Source organism: Giraffa tippelskirchi, chromosome 3 (genome assembly GCF_054371585.1).
Source record: "Giraffa tippelskirchi isolate mGirTip1 chromosome 3, T2T-mGirTip1v1.2.pri, whole genome shotgun sequence".
Taxonomy (NCBI): domain Eukaryota; kingdom Metazoa; phylum Chordata; class Mammalia; order Artiodactyla; family Giraffidae; genus Giraffa; species Giraffa tippelskirchi.
Genome location: NC_137277.1, coordinates 75,855,355 through 75,870,711, shown reverse-complemented (window position 1 = coordinate 75,870,711; position 15,357 = coordinate 75,855,355). Strand labels below are relative to the sequence as shown.

General features: G+C 35.8%; 1 protein-coding gene across 4 annotated transcripts in view; it reads left to right on the top strand.

Annotated features, from left to right (window-relative positions):
- Positions 1–14,836, top strand: part of NUP35 (nucleoporin 35) — a 100,976-nt gene extending 86,140 nt beyond the window's left edge. For all 4 annotated transcript variants that reach the window (XR_014079787.1, XR_014079788.1, XR_014079792.1 and 1 more), the window contains 3 exons: positions 13,994–14,211; positions 14,331–14,478; positions 14,796–14,836. The gene's annotated coding sequence lies outside the window, so the exon portion shown is untranslated. The remainder of the gene's footprint in view (positions 1–13,993; positions 14,212–14,330; positions 14,479–14,795) is intronic.
- The last annotated feature ends 521 nt before the right edge of the window (positions 14,837–15,357 follow it).

Genomic DNA, 15,357 nt, shown 5'->3' with positions numbered 1-15,357 from the left:
TTCTCAAGCAGCTGTCATGTTTCTATCATCTGCTCCTCCTCCAGGTAGGGCAGGGAAGTTTACTTGGCCCTGTATGGTCAGGCCGGGACTGTCATATAGCACTTTGGAAAAATATTTTCAGGTTTCAGTACAATTGAGGGTCTTTCATTTTGAAAAGTCACCTTTCCATAAACGATTGGTTTTTTGTGTGTACAGAGTCTGTTTTGGGGGTTGTTAACTTATTGAACTCATTGAGCAGGATGTGGGTCTTATGCCACCATTGTTTTATTGTCTTGGGGCATGTCCAGTACTCCTGTTGCATGGCTTTGTTGCTAAGCAAGCTTGCTTGGTTTTGTGTTAAGCAAAGCTGCTTTCTTGAGTAATCTTTAACTTACAGGAATTTCCCATATTTTTTCGTCTTACAATCCCCTAGTGGGATTAGCTATTTAATCACCTATTTGGACTCTTTTATTCTGTCTCTATCACTAGCAAAGGCTTTTTTCACCACACTTCAGTGAAGACATTTGGAGAATTAAACAGATCCTATGCAATGTAAAATCTGAAACAAGGTCTGGATGATTTAATGGAACTCATTTTGTTTATCTGTTGAATAATACAATACTACTATTACCAGAAATTAGAATTTACTGAGCTCATCAGAATACTGAATATCTTCTGTCATTATTTCTCATTTAATCTTTACAACAATCTATGAATTTCCCTATGTTGGAAATGAAGAAATTTAGTCATTTAGACAGTGGGAAACTTCATACAACTGGAAGAGCTAAGTTTTGAATAAAAAACTATGACTCTAAAGTTCTTGCAAGTAATCATGAAACATTGGTCAGTTCAGTTCAGTTGCTTAGTTGTGTCTGACTCTTTGTGACCCCATGGACTGCAGCACGCCAGGCTTCCCTGTCTATCACCAACTCCCGGAGCTTGCTCAAACTCCTATCCATCGAGTTGGTGATGCCATCCAACCATTTCATCCTCTGTCATCCCCTTCTCCTCCTTCTTTCAATCTTTTCCAGCATCAGGATCTTTTCCAATGAGTCAGTTCTTCACATCAGGTGGCCAAAGTTTTGGAGCTTCAGCTTCAGCTTCAGCATCAGTCCTTCCAATGAATATTCAGAACTGATTTCCTTTAGGATGGACTGGTTGGATCTCCTTGCAGTCCAAGGGACTCTCAAGAGTCTCCTCCAACACCACAGTTCAAAAGCATCAATTCTTCGGCTCTCAGCTTTCTTTGTAGTCCAACTCTCATATCCATACATGACTACTGGAAAAACTATAGCTTTGACTATTTGGACCTTTGTAGGCAAGGTAATGTCTCTGCTTTTTAATATGCTGTCTAGGTTGGTCATAGCTTTTCTTCTGAGGAGCAAGCATCTTTTAATTTCATGGCTGCAATCACCAACTGCAGTGATTTCGGAGCCCAAGAAAATAAAATCCCTCACTGTTTCCATTGTTTCCCCATCTATTTGCCATGAAGTGATGAGACCTGATGCCATGATCTCAGTTTTTTGAATGTTGAGTTTTAAAAGCCAGGTTTTCCACTTTCCTCTTTCACTTTCATCAAGAGGCTCTTTAGTTCCTCTTCACTTTCTTCCATAAGGGTAGTATCATCTGCGTATCTGAGGTTGTTGATATTTCTCCTGGCAATCTTGATTCCAGCTTGTGTTTCATCCAGCATTTGCAATGATGTACTCTGCATGTAAGTTAAATAAGCAGGGTGACAATATACAGCCTTGACATACTCCTTTCCCGATTTGGAACCAGTCTGTTGTTCCATGTCCAGTTCTAACTGTTGCTTCTTGACCTGCATACAGATTTCTCAGGAGGCAGATAAGGTGGTCTGATATTCCCATCTCTTAAAGAATTTTCCACAGTTTGTTGTGATTTACACAAAGGCATTGGCGTAATCCATAAAGCAGAAATAGATGTTTTTCTGAAACAATACTGTATTTTTAATCATGAAACATACTCATGTCTTTAATCTCTTATATTCATCCTTCTCAAACAGTCCTTCTTTAGCAAGCTATTTCTAATGGCACCAACTGGACATGGTCCCCTTAAATCTATATAATGCCAGGTTTGTGTCTTTATTTTGAAGATATCTCTTCTTGTTTTTTGTTTTTTGAAGTTATTTACATATTAATTTACCTCCCATTCTAGACCCTGACCTTTCCAAGAACTTCTCAGAGGTCTGAGTTAGCCAAGAGCCTTTATGTGCACCCTCCTAAATTTGATGAGAGAATCCACTTATGTGCAACTTTAAGATCCTTAGAATTTAGCCATAGAGACCTGAGACTCTTTTTAGCAAGTGAGGCTTTTAATAGTGTGATTGGATTGAATTGTTGTAAAAGGACTAAGGAGATTAATTTAAAATATTGCTGCGCTTGCTTTTACAGTCTTGTTAATCAAGCAATCTATAATAACGATAAGGGAACTGAATCCTCAACTGTTTTTCATTCAAGCAAAGTCAGTGAGGGTACATTTTCCAAAAACCACCTAAGAAAGTTAAAAGGAGATGGATGACTAACAAAAGACAACCTAAAAGCAGATTTCATTTTGACAGTGCTCTGACTAATGCCTAATAGCTTTCTGTTAGTCATCCGGCTATGAACAAAATCCTTACCAGGACCTCCAAGTCTATGTATTTTCTAGCCTCTGATTTTTTCACCATTTTCTAGTTCTTAAATTCCTCATGTGCTCTTTATCAAGAAATTTTGCACATTCTGTTCCCTCTGTCTGAATTCAACATGCTACACTCAGAAACTCACATTTCAGTCAATAATTTTCTGTATACCTGTCAGTTCTATGCAAGGCAATGAGAGAGATTTGGGATACAACAACGTAGTTTTTGTCTCAGATTAATTAAAATCTCATCAAAAGTATGTGTAAACATCTTAAAAATGAATTAAAGACAAAATAATAATTCTGGGAACTAATATTAATAGAAGGAATATCACAAGGTACTTTATGGTTTGATGTCCAATAAATAGTATTAATAGTACTAAGAAACAGTACCAGTCAATCCTAAAAGAAATCAACCCTGAATATCTATTGGAAGGACTGATGCTGAAGCTGAAACTCCAATACTTTGGCCACTTGATACAAAGAGCTGACTCACTGGAAAAGACCCTGATACTGGGAAAGATTGAAGGCAGGAGGAGAAGGGGATGACAGAGGATGAGATGGTTGGCTGGCATCACCAACTCAATGGACATGAGTTTGAGCAAACTCTGAGAGATGGTGAAGGACAGGGAAACCTGGCATGCTGTAGTCCATGGGATTGCAAAGAGTTGGACATGACTGAGCAACTGAAAAACAACAACAACAAATAGTACTATGCTTCCCTGGTAGCTCAGATGGTAAAGAATCTGCCTGCAATGCAGAAGACCCTGGTACAACTATTAGGAATAACAGTTTGGTAGTCTCAAGTTTCTTGAACTCTCAACAAAGTAAAAGGTCACAATAGCCTACTTCACAGTCATACAAGTTTGAATAAGATCCAATTGGTGACTGGCCCTAGTTCTTCTGTGGGTGGAAGGAGTGTGAAACTAAGTAGGAAATGTGACTGGAAAATTGTGGTGGATGTCTCCAAGTCCCCAGTTTTCTCCCCATAATAGACTGATAGAACAGGCATGAACTAGTTACTAGAAGATTCTTTGAATCCTGCCACTGTCTTGGAAATTCCAGATAGTCAAAGTTAACCCTGTTCATAATTTAGCATGAGTTTACCTCTACCTACAAGGGGGTGCCAAAGGATACTGAGATTAGAAGATTTCAGTGCATGCAATTAGGCTAATAGGACTCGGATGGCTAGCTCTACAGGCTTACACATTTCATTAACCATTACCATAATGTAACCCATATTTTATGTTATTGATTTTTTGATACCAGTTATTGCATTATGTCAGTATGATTTTCATTTTTAGTTAAATTAAACTGATGTGTTTGTTGCAAAGATCAAATGAGATAATCAGTATAAAGCACTGTGATACAGCCTAACACACAGAAAAAACTCAGAAATTGTTGGTTATTATATTATTAGTAATGTTTGAATATCTGGTTCAAAGAACATTTATAAGTGATGCTAGTCGAAATATTTAACAACTGCTATGGCATGGAACTGGGCAGTCAGGATAAATATGGCCCAAAGCATTAACCCATTATTCTCCCATCATAGGAGGTCCTTGGGGTCCCATGAGAGAGGTTGAATGGTTGGAGGATTTAAGGGGGATGCCTGGAGATTCAAACCAGTGATTCAAATGGTATAAAACTATTTCAGTATTTTATTTCAGTATTTTAAATAGCTACATTTTACATTTGATATATATTACAAAGAATATGAAAATATGTCTTTTCTTTCTCACCTTAGTTTTGGTATTGCACATTTTTATTTCTACCTTGGCCAAGTGTACCTGACTAGTCATGTTTCTCAAGTTTGAAGAATGTTCACATTCTTTTCTCTTTAATTTAAAAAATCATTTTGAAATACTTTCATACTTTTAAAAAGTTTCAAAAATAGAACACAAAATTCCCATATATCTTTTCAGGCACTCCAAATGTTAGCATCTTATATACTGCTGTATACTTATAAAAGCCAGACAGTTAACGTTGATATAATACTAATATCTAATCTAAGGACCTCTGAAAATAGAGTTAGTATATGATATTGCAATACCACTCCTGGGCAAGTATCTGAAGAAAACCATAATTCTAAATGATACATGCATTGCAGTGTTCATCGTAAATAGCCAAGACATGGAAGCAACCTAAATGTCTGTTGACAGAGGAATTGATAAAGAAGATGCGGTATGTATATGTGTTGGACTATTACTCAGCCATTAAAAAGAATGCAACAATACCATTTGCAGCAGTATGGATGGAAATTGTCATACTGAGTGAAATAAGTCAGACAAAGACAAGTATCATATGATATCACTTTTAGATGGAATTTAAAAAAAAGGATACAAATGAACTTATTTACAAACTAGAAATTGACTCACAAAGAAAACAAACTATGGTTACCAAAGGGGAAAGTGGGGGAGGGATATATTAAGAGTTTGGGATTAACATAAGTACTACTATAAAATAGGTATCCAACAAGAACCTACTGTATGGCACAGGGAACTCTACTAAATGTTTTGTAATAATCTACAAGAGAAAAGAATCTGAAAAAGGATATGCATACACACACACATTATGTATAACTGAATCATGCTGCACAAGCTGTAGCACAACAAAATAGAAAACAGAGAGAAGGCTTAAGTAATACTAGGGCCAAAAGCAGAACATAACTATAGATTTATCAGAGATTGAAAATGCCCTCAGGGAAGGGAACCAGAATTGAAAGAGACACATGTACCCCAGTGTTCACTGCAGCACTGTTGACGATAGCTGGGACATGGAAGCAGCCTAGATGTCCATTGGCAGATGAATGGATAAGGAAGTTGTGGTACATATACACAATGCACTATTACTCAGCTATAAAAAAGAATGCATTTGAGTGAGTTCTAATGAGGTGAATGAAACTGGAGCCTATTATACAGAGTGAAGTAAGCCAGAAAGAGAAACACCAATACAGTATATTAATGCTTATATATGGAATTTAGAAAGACAGTAACAACAACCTCTAAACACAAGACAGCAAAAGAGACAGATGTAAAGAACAGACTTTTGGACTATGTGGGAGAAGGTGAGGGTGGGATGATTTGAGAGAATAGCACTGAAACAGGTATATTACCATATGTAAAACAGATGACCAGTGCAAGTTTGATGCATGAAGCAGGGCACTCAAAGCCGGTGCTCTGGGACAACCCCGAGGGATGGGGTGGGGAGGGAGGTAGGGAGAGGGGGTTCAGGATGGGGGACACATGTATACCCATGGCTGATTCATGTCGATGTATGGCAAAAACCACCACAATATTATAAAGTAATTAGCCTCCAATTAAAATAAAATTTAAAAAACCCCAAGTGAAAACCATATGTAAATATATACTACTGAATTGGAAAAGGTAAAAAAAAATGGACAATTTTGTAGAAATTTTGCTTATAAAAGTATAAAAAATTATAAACATACCTATAAACTGTCAAACAAGAAATGGAATCAGTTAAAAATTTACAACACACACACACACTCAACAATGCACATCCATCTAAGTCCATATTATTTAACATGTGAATTTTAACCATCTTTCACAGAACAAATAATCTCTAATTTTAGGAACTTTTCAAAACTTTTCTAAATTTAAGGCTCTTTAAGTCACTTTATGATGCTAATAAACCTTGACTAAAAATGCTGAAAAAAATTAAAAAGAAATATTATAGGACCATTTCCTTTATGAACACAAAGCTAATTTCTAAATGCAATAATGGCAAAAATAATTTAACAATAAATAAATCATAGACATCTTTCCCTTAGGAATGTAAGAATGAGTTAACAGAAAAATCTTTAATTGTAATTTATCATGTTAACAGTATTGTTAAATTTAATTATCAGATTTTTGATTGACTGAAATCTCAAACACAGACACTGCCTAGGTCAGTCAAATACATGCCTTACTTATGTATAAATACAGAAGAAATCATCCTAAATTTGAGAAGTATGTGATTCAGTTTTATCTTCTTAGTTTGAATTTTAAATAATGTAAGATTTGAAAAATAAACTTATATAAGTGATACCTAGTATTCATTTGCTTCAAACATGTGGGGGTTTTTTTGTATTTTTTTACTCCTTCTAATAATATAAAAATAGTGATAATCATAATAGCTAATATTTATTGGATACTTTTGATGAATGTTTATTATAATGCTCTGAAGGAAACTAAGTTCCAGAAGAGTTACATAACATGTCCAAAGTTATAACTAGTATTAGAGCAACATCACTATAAACTCAATGACTCTACACTTTCCATTTGATATTATAAATTTATGCTATTGCATACATCTATATAATCTTTATAGTATTTCAAAGAGTTGGCTTACTTAAATATTTCTAACGGTTGGATAATAGGTTATTGCCCAGCTTTTCTATTAAGTACGTTGAGAGCTCGCTCCCTCTCTCTCTACCACATGAGGGCACTATACGAAAAGACGGTCTTCTGTAAACCAGGAAGAGTGCCTTCACTGGACACCAGTTCTGTTGACATCTTTATATTGGACTTCAGAGCTCAGGGCCTCCAGAGAAGTAAATGCTTGTTTAAATCACCTAATTTATGGTAGTTTGTTTAGCAGCCCGAAGTGAATAAGATAGCCATTAACTGTCTGATTACTCTCAAAAAAGACTGCAGTGACTTATAGTGATCCTTTTTAAATAAGCAAAATTTAAGAGCTGTACAAAAATGTACAGATATTAAAATCTGCAGATGTCCAAATATAATTGGCTACCTGGATCTGAGAAATCCTAGAATGGTAAATGTATTTGTATATATAGGCTCTGATGTGACTTTTTCTTAAAGAGTGATAAGAATAGAATCAGTTTTGTAACCCCTTTCCATAATTTTCTTATATTTTTCTTACTGAGCAGAGATTTCAGAAAAAATGAAAATAGGCTATTTTAAATGTAAATTATTTTTATGTGGCACACCATAGATATATGAGAGCTTGTATCTGTTATTGTACTTTCAGTAATCACATATTTTCTTTTTAATTGCCTTTGCTATTATTATTTGTCCTAGAAGAGACATTTTCAAATGAACTGCTTAATGATCTAATTAATAAATACTAAAAATTAATAAAACTTTCAAATAGGAAAAACAGTTCAATAAAATCCTATACCTATTACTTAGATTACCAGAATTTTGCCATATTTACTTTATTTTCCTCTCTTTTCCTTATTTCTTTATTGATTTAGTTTAAGGCAGATTCCAAATATAATATCAATTGAGACATATAAACTTTCATATTCACTTGTTAAGTAAAAGAGATATTTTCTTATAGTTTCATTTTCAAAATCAATAATAATTTAAAAAATTAATTTCACCCAGTGTGAAGTTCATAATTACATTTCTCTAACTTGTAGAGGTCTCTTTACACATTTTAAAATTTGATGGTTGTTTACCTTCAGTCTTTTTTCATATAAAGAAATGCCCTCATTAGCTTTCTCTCCCATGCCATTGACTCTTAAGAGCCAGACTGATCACCTAGATTCTGAATTTGTCTCTTCAATTGTTTTTGATGTTACAATTGTTCCTCCTTTCTTACATGTATTCCCTGTAAGTGAAAGTTGTTCTAGTGTTTAAGTAAATTCACGTTCAACTGTTTTTTGCCAGACTATTTCTAGGTGATCTATGTGATTTTATCACACCACATCTGGAGGCATGATGTCAGGTTGCCCCATACATGCTGTAAGACTGAGTTTTTTAGAAGTGTCTAAAAATTAATAAATTTTTAAAAATTAATAAATGTAGTGACAGCCTGATGCCTCCCACAGAAAAGTTCACCATCAACTTGTTACTTAAAGGTGTCATTCATTGATGAAAATTGTCTAAATCAGTGACTTCATTTGGGTTACAAAATGGTGATATTCTAATGTTATAATTTCTTTGACATGTATTAGCTGGAATTCTTCTATAAAGACAAACTTTCTCTTCTGACTGAGTAGAACCATTCATGAATATTTCAATCCAGTATAGAAGAAAACATAATTTAATATTTTTTATTTATATGGATGTTTATTTCAATGTCTATATTTATCTTCTGATTCAATATTTAGACTCATGATGGAGTCCTGGAGACTTACTTTATCATGTATTCAATTACACATTAACATTAGAATTGGAAATATGTATTAAAATGCTACCCAGTCTTGCCACATGGTGTAGTGTTTTCCTCTAATGCTGTTTTTAGAATTGTTCTAACTTTTTGCAAATCCATTGCTTTTCCCCTCTAAAATGCAAGGTAAAAAGCAATTATCCTTAGCTTATTGCCATAATGCTTATGCAAAGGGATAGGAAAATCAGATATATGGGTTAGATGAGCATCCGTCATTTTTCTGTTTTGCTTACCAGCTGTCTCCTTGGGAGGCAACTATCCAGTATCTTTAAAGCACTGCTGCTCCTAAAGCACCTTTGTTAACAGATAGTGACTTGAAGGGATCTCATAGTTCATCATTAAATGTGGATGTCACAAATTTCTGAACACGTTGGGAGGAAATTGTTTAATTTTTTCTATTCTTAGGTGCTATCTCAGTTAAAAAAAAAAGTGTTGTAGGATAGTATTAAGGACATCTGAGGGAAAGAAGTGTGAAAAATATGTCAGACCTCTGTTCAGAGAACTGATTTTATGATCCCAGCAAGTGCTATTATTCATCCCTTCCATGTCTACTGTCAAATTTTGAAGAACCTTCCCCATTCCTTGGTGTCACCAATATCCTTAAAAACAGGTGAATGGCAGAAAATGCATAACCTGAAATTATACTTGGGGAAACAGACTAATCCAAATTGAGGAAATTCTACAAAGTAATTGGCCTATAATTTTTAAAATTGTTAAATTCATGGAGATCAAGGAAAGTCAAAAGAACTGTTCCAAAGTAAGGGATGCTGAAGAGAAATGACAGCTAAGTGCAATGATTCAGGATTGAATCCATTTACATAACTGGACAGCTGATAAAATTCCAGTGAGGTCTCTTGATTAGGGATATAAGAAAATTCTTTGTACTATTCTTGCACCTTATCAGTAACTTTGAAAATATTACAAATAGCAAGTAAAAACTTGAATAAAATAACAAAAATAGGTTTAAAGAAAAAAAACAAACAAACAGGTGAATGTATATGTTTGAAATCATTCCAAGACTGCCTTGGATAAATGATATTTGAGATAGGATAATGTTTTACATGGGTGTCCCTGGGGGCTCAGATGATAAAAAATCTGCCTAAAAAATGCAGGAGACTTGGGTTTGATCCCTGGGTTGGGAAGATCCCCTGGAGAAGAGAATGGCCACCCACTCCAGTATTCTTGCCTGGAGAATTCCATGGACAGAGGAGCCTGGCAGGCTACAGTCCATTAAATTGCAGAGTTAGACATGACTGAGCAACTAACACACACACACACACACACACACACACACACACACACAATGTCTTACAAAAACTTTTAAATGCTAGGCAGCTAATTGCCAAAAGTCAAGTGAATGACTTTTTAAGAAGTTAAATGCTATCAGATAAATAAAAGGATTTAAAATGAAAGTTCATGGCTATTAAGAGAATTTCTTACTTTTGAGGCAATGTTCTGTTCTTCCTAATTCAGGCTCAGCAATACTAGCCATTTATGGATTTTTGAGTATGTCAGGCATTTTCTTGTCTCATGGCCTTTATTTCCTGAACTTTCAATGATTCTTTTTCCAAAACATAATTTTTGTTCCAAATTTTACTTAGGTTGTGTTACCTCTTTAGAGAAACTTTCCCTGCATCTTGTCGTGGTCTGTACCATTACCCTGCTTTACTATTCTTCCTAGCACTTGAAATTCTGGTTTATCAAATGCCTTTTCCATGAGAATGTGAGTTCCACAAAAATGTGCTGTATTCCAAGATCTGGAACCTAGCCAGGCTGAATTGTGTTTTGGTTCTGAGTTATAGAAAATGCAGTCAAGAGAGCCTCAACTATAAGGATATATACTGATATGTTAAAAGAAGCCTAAATGTGACTGTCATGGGGGGAGTGGCCTCCCAGAACTTTTCCTCCATATCTCTGCTGCCATCTTTGGTGTGTTATTCTTTTGCCCTTATATTTTTTGACTCTTGGACATAAGATGGAAGACTTAGTTCCACGCATTATGTTTTGAGTCTAGGCTGAATGAAGAGGAAAAGGGTGACACTAGCAAACATTTGTCACTTTCTTGAGGCAGCAGAGTTGTTTTCATAAATTCCCCAGGTGACTTTTGCTTATATCTCATTGCATAGAATCATGTCAGATGGCCACTCTTAGCTGAAAGGGAGTCTGGAACGTGAATACTGAAAATATCCAAATGCTATAGCAGAGGTAAGCAACATGGAAGGGTCTTGGGAGCGGCCACTGGGACAGCTAGCTAATAGTCTCTACCACAACAGCCAGAAAAAGTTCACTGAGTCCATGCCATGTCATGTGTGCGTGCTCAGTCATGTCCAATGCTTTGTGACCTGATGGACTGTAGCCCACCAGTCACCTCTGTCCATGGAATTCTCCAGGCAAGAATACTAGAGTGGGTTGCCATTTCCTATTCCATGGGATCTTTCCAAACCATGGATCGAGCCCTCTTATGTCTCTTGCATTGGCAGGTGGGTTCTTTATCACCAGTGCCACCTGGAAACCCCATTTATGAGTATAAAGCTTCAACTAGAAAATACGTATAAAATGATATAGTCTAGCACCTAGCACTTTACTGGAAGAAAATTCCAAAATGTACAAATAAAAATAAGTAAAAAACCAAACCAACAGTTATTTAGATTTACTTTTCATGGTTTTAACTATTCTTTAGAAAATAATATTCCGTTTGGTGTGATATGTAGGCCTTTTTAACCTCTCAACAAAAAGCTGGTCATATTTTTGTGTTCCTTGTATACTTATTTTCAAAATGGGAAAAAATACTTGAGTAGATTATTGGTAAGTCTCAAGATAATTCTGCTTAAAAGAACAAATGGGTTGAATGGTTTAAATTATGAAAATTTATGAGACTAATATAAAATTGTAGCCTGTCATTAGTTTTTTGTGGTTCATTAGTTACAATGCTTAGAAGCTGAATGCCACCTGGGTAAGGACATATTAGATTATTTTCTGCAGTCATGTCTATCTTGATATAGTGCTGACTCTGTTATTCTTGCATGTAATGTATTCAAGTTGGCGTGGAAGTGAAAGACATAATTCTCATTACATGTGCTAAGCCAGGCAGCAAGGGAAACAAGCCTGACTAAATGCTTGGATTTCACCCAATGACGCAGGAAACTAATGTTGTTTCTGAAAATGAAAACTGTGTCTGTGTTTGTCAGCTGGAAATGTCCAGGGCTTTAGAGAAAGTATGCAATAAATGGAAGACACTGTTCACTAAGTTAACCCCTACTAATTCAAAGGCACTGAGATGAGGTTCTCTATGAATAATAAAGGTGCTTGTTGTTAATAACATAGAACACTTTGGTGATTTTATGCTAAAGGACACATCGTTTGACATTTTTATTTTAACTTGATGCATTCCTTGGCAGCAGCAGCTAATAAAATTAGATTTTTTTTTTTAAGTTTCTCAAAGTGTTCAAATAGCTCTTGTAGGTCAATTGTATTGCCTATAGTTTAAAAAATTCATGTCTCCAAGAGTTTCGGTTATCTTTCCTTATAAACTTTGAGTTTTGTCTGTGATTTAAAAAATTTCCCACTGTGTTTGTGATTAGGATTACTCTTATTGTTAGTGCTGACTTGATTTTGAATTAATCACTTCAGAATTACATATTTCTATTTTCTCATGTGCTTAAAAGGTTTTCTATCTTGTTTTACACTATCTTGTTCCCATTCACTGAACTTATAAAGTACCTGATTGTTTATTAGAATATGTAATTTTTTTTTTTTTTTTTAGTCACTCAATTGTGGCTGATTTTTGTGACCCCATGGACTGTAGCCTGCCAGGCTCCTCTGTCCATGGAATTCTCCAGGCAAGAGTACTGGAGTGGGTAACCATTTCCATTCTTCAGGGGAATCTTCCTGACCCAAGGACTGAACTTGGGTCTGTGGTAGTTTAGATGCCTCTTTTTCAGTTCAGTTTAGTTCAGTCGCTCAGTCATGTCCAACTCTTTGCGACCCCATTGACTGCAGCATGCCAGGCCTCCCTGTCCATCACCAACTCCCAGAGTTTACCCAAACTCATGTCCATTGAGTCGGTGATGCCATCCAACCATCTCATCCTCTGTCGTCCCCTTCTCCTCCTGCCCTCAATCTTTCCCAGCATCAGGGTCTTTTCCAATGATTCAGTTCTTTGCATCAGGTGGCCAAAGTATTGGAGTTTCAGCTTCAACATCAGTCCTTCCAATGAACACCCAGGACTGATCTCCTTTAGGATGGTCTGGTTGGATCTCCTTGCAGTCCAAGGGACTCTCAAGAGTCTTCTCCAACACCACAGTTCAAAAGCATCAATTCTTTGGCGCTCAGCTTTCGTTACAGTCCAACTCTCACATCCATACATGACTACTGGAAAAACCACAGCCTCTACTAGATGGCCCTTTGTAGACAAAGTAATGTCTCTTTTTTTAAATATGCTGTCTAGTTTGGTCATGACTAACGATTACTTATTAGAAAAGTAGTAGGTTTTACTGACAATCTCACAATAAAGTTGACCTCCATCAAAGATTTCTTATATTTACTTAAAATTTGGAACAATGTTGCAAATGAATGTTGTGTGAGAATAATTAATAGTGTAAAGTATTCAATCCTGTCAATAGGATTAATATTTTAGCTATTTCTTCAGGGTATTTTCATCTCATATTTGTTTAATAAATCTTTTCTTTTAATGTACCTGAAACTCTCTTTTCTAAATATTACATAATTTCATGCATAGTTATGAACATATTGAATATTTCTATTTAGAAAATGGGAAAGACACAAATATTCTTTAACATAGTTAAACAGTCCTCAGTTTTAACTTTCATGGAATATTGTAGAGTGTTCATGGAATTATCATGACTGGTTTCCCGTCTACTCTGGAAGCTTCAGAGTAAGTGTATGAAGTAAATGGTTAAAATGATCCGTTACAGTGCTTTGGAGTTTATTGAAAATCAGGAGGAACATAGTTAGAGTGTGTCTGCCTTTCAGTTGGGGCCTTTGTTCTAGAGGGTTGAAAGGATTAATATGAGTTTTTGTAGTAGTGTCTTTACACAGTATTCAGCAGTCTTTTGACAATGGGTCTAAAAATCTCTATTTTACATGAGTTTGAGAGTGCTTATGAGTACTCAGTTTGGGCATATACTTAGTCATCTATATTCAATCACCAAACACTTACTGAGCACCTATACTCATCTCTGCTAAACCTGGCTCTCTTCTTTCTCCTGTCTAGGTTTTATTTTAGGGAATTTGTGCAGTGTTCATTTGGGAACTTGTGATGAATTGTGTCTGAGTTGGATACTCGAGTCTCCCTTCTGCTCTTAACTCCGGGTGGTATGAAGGTTACAGGAAGAAACTGGTAAAAGTTATTGTATATGGAATGAATATGGGTTTTGAGATCAAATACTTTTGAAGATTTGAAGACTTTGGAGCTGCATTTCCAATTCTCATGTAAGATTTTGAAAAATATGCAGGAGCATAGACTCTACTGCATTTTTAAATACTCGAGAAAAAATAAGGCTTAAAAAAACCAGAATGCTAGTATCCTTCACATTTTCTCTTGTTTACAGGCTGGTTCTAGGAGCTGTTACTATAAAGCTCTTTCCCGCTGCGTCTCACCTTCTGTATCTCATTCCCATAAGGAATCTCTTCAGGCTCTGCCTTGGGGACCCAGTCATCCACTTTGCCTGTCCTTTGCAGACCCTTTGTTTGCTTCAGGTACAGTTATTTCCCTTTCTGAAATCTAGAATTGTCCCTTATCTCCTGAGCTCACATGAATTCAGATTTCTACTTTTCTGGCAACCCTGGTTTGAAACAAAGACTTGAGCCTCATCCTTGTCCTTATGGGCTCATATTAGTCACAAAATAACCCTCCATAGATGGACATAAATTTGAAAATGTATGTATTATATAATTTTCATGACTAAGTAAAAATAGATTTGTTCAAGTATTACTTCAATAATTGATATTAGTGCTCTGATGAAGAATTTTGGCTTTACCAGCTTTTTTTTTTTTTTATACTCATTATCTTACAGTTTTGAAGAGCTTAAAGAGAAAGTTAATCTCTGTAAAATGTCTTCTCTGAGATTTTAATGTCTCTACATCAATTCCAAAGAAAGAATCTTTTAGAAAATAACCTACCTGTACTTGCCTGTGTGTGCCAAAGTCCATTAAAATGATATCAGGAACATGTGTGAAGAGCCAAGTTTCCAAGAGCTTGTTGTTGTGCAGTGTGAGCCAAAACACGGCTTTTTGAAATGAAACAGATTTATTTAATAATAGGATGAACAGAACGATAGGAGTCACAGCAAGAGACAAGTGGGGAACAGGTGGCACTGACTGGTGTAATCAGTGCACCAAATGAAGGTCGATGATGTTACTAAATCACAGCTATCAATCAATGTGGGAGCCACTCTAGCATATCATACACCTGAAGAGGAAACAACCCTGTTCACAACCCTTCTGTAGGAGGTGTTGCTTACTTGCTGCACACACTATGGCCACAAAATATTGACCTTATGGGAATTTTATGTGTGGCACAGGGAACTCAAAGCCGGTGCTCCATTTTAACCTAGAGGGGTGAGATGGAGAGGGAGG